This window comes from Alosa pseudoharengus, unplaced genomic scaffold (genome assembly GCF_046254945.1).
Source record: "Alosa pseudoharengus isolate Yale_2024_CS ecotype anadromous, Long Island Sound unplaced genomic scaffold, YU_APseudo_1.1 YU_APseudo_1.1_scf_7, whole genome shotgun sequence".
Taxonomy (NCBI): domain Eukaryota; kingdom Metazoa; phylum Chordata; class Actinopteri; order Clupeiformes; family Clupeidae; genus Alosa; species Alosa pseudoharengus.
This window is the reverse complement of record NW_027468859.1, coordinates 10,877,105-10,885,008: the sequence shown is the minus strand read 5'-3', so window position 1 is coordinate 10,885,008 and position 7,904 is coordinate 10,877,105. Positions and strand designations below refer to the sequence as shown.

At 41.2% G+C, this 7,904-nt stretch overlaps 1 long non-coding RNA gene across 1 annotated transcript; it reads left to right on the top strand.

Moving 5' to 3' along the window:
- The first annotated feature begins 1,998 nt into the window (after positions 1 to 1,998).
- LOC143109710 (uncharacterized) lies at positions 1,999 to 3,666 on the top strand. The gene is made up of 4 exons (XR_012983939.1): positions 1,999 to 2,092; positions 2,335 to 2,380; positions 2,779 to 2,841; positions 2,950 to 3,666. It is a non-coding gene; the product is annotated as an uncharacterized LOC143109710 (long non-coding RNA).
- Positions 3,667 to 7,904: the final 4,238 nt, after the last annotated feature.

Sequence of the window (7,904 nt, the reverse complement as noted above, 5' to 3'; positions counted from 1 at the left end):
ATGCAACTGACATTTTCTTTGTATACAACTTAGTTTTGACTACCATTACCTGATGAATGAGAATCTTCAGATAATCTAATGTACAATTTCTGGAAATATTGAATAATACATCAATATACAGTACTTCCTTAACTGAATAAGGTTTATTTAAAAAAAAAAAAAAAACTAAATGAACAAAAACTATAAATAAAAACATTTAGAAAGAACACCCGTCCTTCAATAAAAAGAAAAAAGAATAAGTGCAACAACAGAATAGTCCTGAGGGACAATCAAAGGACAACAAACAAAAGTGCACATGCTAAGGTCCACTGCCTGTGCTTCAACTGCCTGTGGACTTCTTCTTCTCTTGATGCCTCAATTCACAGATTCTCTTATTTATGGCCGTTCGGATATCGGCGATCTTCACACCTGGATGTTTCTGAGTAACTGCATCTGTAAAAGATAACATAAGAAAGACAAATGTTATCCTCTGATTGTTGCAAAAGGAAAGATGAGGTGGATCCCAATACTGCTAATATTTTTCTAGCACATATTAATCCACTAAAAATATTTTTTTAGTCTTACCAAAAAGCTTTTAGCTTCTTGGGGTCCAGAGGCTGACGTCTCTCTGGTTGGACTTAAGTAAGACTTCGATGCTGAACAGGCCCAGCAGGAGGGTGCGGGCCATGCCCTTTGCTGTTGGTTGTGCCTTTGCCGTCTCCCAACAATGGGCAGCCACCCTGATGTCATCATTCCCTAGTTGCACCTAATCAATTGTGAGAAGGAAAGACAAACAGGAACAAAAAACAGAACAGTTTTTAATTGACGTTTTTAAAGAAAAATGACCAATGACAGAATGTTTTTAATCGATTATTACAAAAATGTACTTACTGATGTTGATTTGGGAGATGTGGGTTGAGGAGATGATGGTAGAGCAGCACTGGTCTCACATTCACTTTCACCTTCATAGCTTGAGCTTTCGGTCATCTTGTCTGCAATGAGGGTCTTCACAGCTGATAAGACAGATAGAATTTCTGGAAAATATGGCCCACTGAATTTACTACAACAGGACACCAAACAAGTTGCAAATACATAACATGTTAAAAATAAAAAATAAAATAAAAAACTCCTGTGGTCCATGAACTGCATATCACATGCTGCTTTTTCAATTTAGATTTAATTGATGTTTAACAGATGTTTCACAACGTGTATAATTCATGTTTCAATGCCAATTCAAAATGCATATGAAGCGAGACGCATGACTAGGCTAATGGCCGTTAGCTAGCCTGCTAAAAATTCAAATGAAGCAGGACTCACATGACTTTCGGCCTAGTCCCGCTCACTGTCCAAAAGCTAACTTTATTTGGCCATCAAACATTACTTGGAAAATGATGCAAAAACCTCAGCAGGTGCCATCATGATTATTGTATGACTAATTAAGTATAAAGACATCATAAGCACAAATACTTGCCTGCCAACTGCAAAATGTGTGCCGATTCAACTGGCCTCCCCTTTAGCAGGCTTTTTCACACCGATGCTGCGACACTCGACAAGATACTCTTTTTCCGTGACCCAATTCCATTCTATGACCCAATTTATGGGCACTATGCTAAGGGCGCCTTTATCATTCCCCTTCGACCAGCTCAAAAGAGCAAACTTCATGTTTTCTTCTAACCGCGACCAGAGAACAGTACACTGATATTTTTAATGTTGGCTGGCTTGTCGTTCTTCGCGCCCGATTTTTTATATGGCTCTGTTCCGCCAGGTTAAGGTGTCTATGGTAACAACTAGCTCGCCCAATCAGAGACGTTGCTTTTACACCGCAGGGTTCTGGGTAGTGTTGTAAAATTCTGCTGGTTAACTTAGCGTTTTAGCATCTGTGTCATTGCCTTATACAATGTGCTCGCTGTACAAAACATAGAGAAAATGGATGGGATATTACCTTCTGGAGTCGTCACTGCTGCGGTCTTTTTTGATGCTGTGGAGGGTTCCGTTCTTTCCATCGCTTGAAAAGAGGTAACGTTATCGATATGGACGGAAGGAGAAGGAAATACATTGCCCCAGATTCAGAATATGAGATTCCATCAAGAACAAGGAGATACTGGAAAAGGAGGTTTGTGTTTTACTCCAACCTAGTCTAGTTAACTTACATTGTTAAATAGTTGTTCTGTATTTAGGCTACTGTTGTAGTTTTGTGGTTTGTATGATTTTACAAGCTTGTGACTTAGCTAAACGTAGCTAGCATGATGCAGCACACTGGCTAGCAAACTTAGCCACTCATTTTCACGTCAAGTGTGTGTGTGTGTGTGTGTGTGAATAAAAAAAAATATATTTTTTTTCCCATTCTTATTCTAGGAAGCTGGCTGAGGCCATCAACATGCATCTGTCAAAACAGGGAATGGTGAGTCATGAACATGACCTTTTGTGTGTATTTTAGTGACAATATGCTGCACTAAATGGCCACAATTTAATCAGATAACTGAAATAATAATCTTTCTTGATTAGTATCTATTTAGAATGTTGAGCAAAGTCTTGTGTCAGACCCAATGTTTAGTGGGATAATCGGAAAGCCCTCCATTTGAGAGATTTGGTGGCAAAAACGTATCATTGCCATCCACTTTGCAGGCGGTTGGCATTAGAGTGAGAGTGGCATGAGAGTATTATTTATTTGCTATGATGTATTAAATATTGATATGAAGTACAGCTTAATTATAATGCAATGCATCCAACATGGATGTATGTGTATGCTACAGTATAACCATGTATACCATTCATATGCTTTGTCTTAAACTGGATCAGGAGTCCTCTGACCTCGACTCTGACAATGGCTCAGAAGACGGACACGATGGTGGTGGGATTACTGTAAGTAATCTACTAATAACTACTACTAATCTACTGTTCTGTGTTTGACTGTTTCACTGATAGTACTTCCTCTAAGACCTCTCTGTTCTCAATGTTCTTACACAGCAGAACTTGGATCAGAACTTGGACTTGTGACCCTTGGTCTACACTTTGTGCGAAAACTTACTAACGAAGAGATGCTGGCTATGAGAGAGACATTTTCAGTCACCACGGATACAGTAGTGAAAATATTCACCAGGATTTTGGTCAAAGGAGAACTGTATTACTCAGAGCAATTCACTAGAGTAATGAAAAGGAACAGCTTCACTGTTTTGTTGGATAATGGACACATAATCACTGTGTATTATTACATTGTGGTAGAGATACTTGATAACAGAAAATGTTTTGCTGTTGGAAGACGGTATGACAAATCACACTTTCAGTTGCAAATTTAGAAAATGTGGTTGGCTTGAAAATAGTGTTACAAGGCAGGAAACAGGTTTTTGATGTGATGAAATTCAATGGGACATGTATGTTAGTTGATCTGCCACATTATGCCAACCTTTATGCATGTATTCCTCCACGTTCCAGTGTGGAGGACTGAAATGCCATGTTGATTATGAAATGTCATGAGAAAAAAAATGTTGAGGATGAAATGTCATGTGGAGAATGGACTCTTGTACTTTTTGCTGTAATGATTTCTTTTAAAATACTCTGCCACTTACATTTTACCATATATGAATCAATACATAGCCATATATAGTCTATCCATATGGCTTTATAATGTAAAATACAATGAATGTCATGCTAAATGTGATTTGGAGCCTGGAGCTTGCTTAACTCATAAACAATAAACATACATGCAATAATGTAATACAGGTTTGTTTGCACAGCAATACATTCTAAAATATATTAATCAATATATAGCAATATGTTGTCCATCCATGTATTGCTATATATTTTCAAATATATGTCTATGTTTCTCATATATTGAAATATATTTCCCAATGTATTGCAATATAAATTCTAGTGTATTGCAATATACTTTTGTTTCATAAGGGTATTCACTGGCCCTCTGCTGTGACTCACAATTGAGTAACAAAGTGAAGAACTAGCCTCTACTACTCCTCACTGTCCTCATCCGTTGTCCTGTCACCATCTTCTCCAGACTCTTCATCCCTGTCCTTCTGCTGTTTTTGCTGTGTTAATATATTGCAACATGTAACATCACTGCCTTTGCAGAAACAATAATTAGTACAGGCCAGGCCTGCAGCTGCACTTTCCAGATACATGTATACACAGTTTTAACCCAGCTTTGCCGTTACAGCTGATAACATCTAACAAATCAGGAGGAGCAACAGGACTTGAATCGAGGGTGGGCAAGTTCCTCTCTTTTCTTCATACCTGTCTTCTAACTCCCTCCAAACACGGTGATATCCACAGCCGGTGGATCAGGACGGTCTGCTGCTTTCCAAAGCAGCACCTGTAGATGGGCACGTTTTCCATGGAGGAGCAAGTTGCGTTCTGTAGGGGACAGTGTCTTCAGTGCTGGAGGAGCCGGGAGTGGGAGACCTCACCGCCAGGGATGAATTACTGCACGGGCCTACCGGGCCCTTCCTCTTGAACCTGGGGTCAAGGATTGAGGATTCTGACATCAAGGATTTATACTCGATCCTGTGAAATCGTTGGCCATTAAAAAGGACACCACCACAGGCTGTTTGAAGCAGCCTGTCCTCAGGTGATTTGCATTGAGCCTCTGCAGACCCCTTGCCGGAAGAATTATTTTAGAGGCAGACACATAGTTACAGAAAGGGAATAAATATGTAGGTTGTATTGTTTATTAATTATAGGCTGTAATTCATGGGAGCCTTCTTTTTAATGTATTTATGTTTTATGTATGTATGTATTAGGGCTGTAACGATACACCAAACTCATGATTCGGTTTGTCTCACGATTTTTGACCCACGGCCTCGATTTGTCTTTTTTTTTGTTTGTTTTTTTGGTTAGGGGGGTGTTGGGGAAAACCTAGACATTTTATTAAAGGGGAACTTGGAAACTATTTCAACTTAATAAACCCATTTGGAAATCATTTGGATGGTTAAATGACCTGTTCCGGTGAAAATGGTGACTTTCCCCGCTCCCCCTAGCGTCCCCAGGCAGAAAACCAACCTTGCAACTTTGGGACTACCGTCCTGGTAAGAGAAGTGAGAAACAAGAAATTAGTTTTAAATGTAAACTATGCAGTATTGGCAATTTCCTTACTGTTTTCTCGGTTTTTGCTTCTTTTTCGCTGGCTCTGTCATGACGAATGTCTGAGAAACTCCATCGCTACCTAGCTGGTGCCTGGTGTGTATGTGTATTTGAATGCAGTAAAGTAATTTGTTACTCTCGTTATACTTCCTGACACTGGGGCTGTCGGCCCGCCGCCCCAAAGTTGCAAGGGTGGTTTTTGTCCGCTCACAGGCACTAGGGGGAAGCAAGACGGCCACCATTCAACCCAAAAAAAGTCATATAACCATTCCAATGACTCTGAAGCTGTTAAATGAAGGTAAATTAAGCTAAAAAACTTGCATATTAAGCTAAAAAACCTGCATAGTGTGCCTTTAAATCGTGTTTCTTACCTTGTAACATCCACATTGTTCTACCGAACTTATGCTAACCGTTTCGCTAGCTTGTAAACAAATCCATGTGCTTTATTGTTACCTTTTTCTATAAAGTAAGGTTTGAAATAGCATGATGCACAACTTCTCCAGCAGAAGGGGAAACATAGCTAATCCTGCCAAGTTTCCCTTAAAATAACATTTCAATAGCATGTTGCAACACCAGAGGATTAAAATAATTCCATGGAAATGCATTATTATTTTTGGAATCTGATCCAATATCATACCTGTTCATTCATACTCATCTCTCGACCTATCATGATTAAATTCAAGATGGCAGCGAACAGTAAACTTCCTGAAGGTACTGTCTGTATAAATCGTCTTGTAAATAAACTACCACTACAAGTTCTCAATGTCTCGTTTTAAATGTCAGGGCCCTCAGAAGTCTACCAATGAAGTGTGGAGCTACGTTGAGCCTCGTAAAATAAAGTTAAAAAAATGGCGTAAAATAGTGATTTATTTGCATGGCTAGGCCGATGCCCGAGGCACCCCCATTGAAAACCTGTTGGTAGCATCGGCTAACTAGCGCAAGATGAGAAGCCGAGATGAGCTATGAGACAAAACTTCACACTCTGAACTTCTTTAAATAAGTGTGTCGCGTTCTATGAATTAATTTGCATAAAGACGGGCAAAATGCTTACCTTGATGCTCTGCGGAGACGTCATCCATAGGAAATCAACAGGGTAAAGCAGCAATCGTGTCGCTCTGGTGGATCACTGCCGTAAGTGTTGCAGTGGAGGGCATTTCGGAGGAATAGCACAAATGGTAAGTGTGTGGGAAAGTGTTTCAGAGGTATGGCACAAGTGGAGAGTGAATGTAAGTGTTTCAGTGGTGTGGGTGTACAGATTCAGGATATGTAAAAGTGTTACAATATTTCTGTCCTATGCAGCCTCTCACAGGAGACCTGAATCCCCACAAATCTCTGAGTCATTTGGGCTTTCAGGGAGAAAGGGAGGATAAGGGAGGGAGAGAGAGAAGGATTAAAAGAGCCAGGGGAGAGGAAGAGAGTAGGGGAGAGAGGGAGGGCACCTACAGTCACCTCTGCATGCTGCCACCTGATTCCCTACAAACCTCTGAGTCACTGCACACCCCCAAGGGTGTGTGTGTGTGTGTGTCGGGCGGAGGGGGTAGAAAATAAAGAGGGAATAAAGGAGAGAAGAGGTTGGAGGTAGAGGAGAAGGTGTACATGCACACCCTCAGGCCACCTGTGAGTCACCACTAGTCCCCAGGAACAGATGAGAGGGGAAGCGATGGGGGAGAGAGAGGCAGGCACGCCAGAAGCACCGGTGCAGGGGGTGCGAATGCACCCCCTCTTTTTTTTTGGGGGGGGGGGGTAAAAAAAAAAAACGCAGTTGTTGACCACAACACCGACACGGCATCGCATTGATTAGAGCATGAACTAGATCTATTAACAGCGCTGTAGCTTTAATTACTGCTCTAGTCTGGCCTCTTGGTCATGATGTCATGCTCAGCCAATCGGATATTTCGCCTGCAAACCAGGTGACTGGTCCAGGAAAAGAGCTATCCAACCGTATCAATGCGACCAACGAGGCTACGATGATACTGAAGCTCAGTTCAGTTATCGTCACCACCGACACACTTACCTTACAAATCGCTGTGCATTACTGCTCTACGCTACCTTCAGTTGTATTTGTTCTTGAAACTTGTGTGTGGAGGACTACAGAGATCTTAGATACACTACTACATCTCTACACCGCATAAAAACATATCTCCGGGCCCCAGCTGTGGCGCAACTGGCTGGGGCACCTGCACCATACGTCGGCGACCCGGGTTCAATTCCTGCCCCGTGGTCCTTTCCGGATCCCCCCCCCCGACTCTCTCTCCCACTCGCTTCCTGTCGTTCTCCACTGTCCTATCTGATTAAAGGCATAAAAAGCCCAAAAATATACTTTAAAAAAACAACAAAAAAAAACATATCTCCGGTCTTCCATGACCGAGAATTACTTGCTCTGCTTTAACATCCACAAGGACTTGACCGATTCCCTAAATCTTAAAGCCGTGTTCAGGCAATTCTGTTTGGCAAATGAACGGCGGGTTGCGTTCTTCGGAAAAGAAAACAAAAAAAAAAAACGTTCAGCCTTCCTCCTCTACTGTATGTTTTAGGGTCTGAGTCTGTTTAAAATGAAGCTAGGCCTACTTCACTCCACATGCGACTGCACCCGTGCACTGTTCCAAACGAAAAGATTAAACTGTTCACTTGATTCAACTTTCATCCGTTGTCTGCCCTCCTGATTTTTAATTGCCGATCCGATAGAAATTCTTCTAGCAGTATGACGTAGTTTCAGAACCTGGTGGGCTGTTTGTGGGCCTAATTAATTATCAGTGTTGGGAACGTTACTTTAAGTAATTAGTTATAGTTACTCACTACTTGTTCCAAAAAGTAACTGAGTTAGTAACTGAATT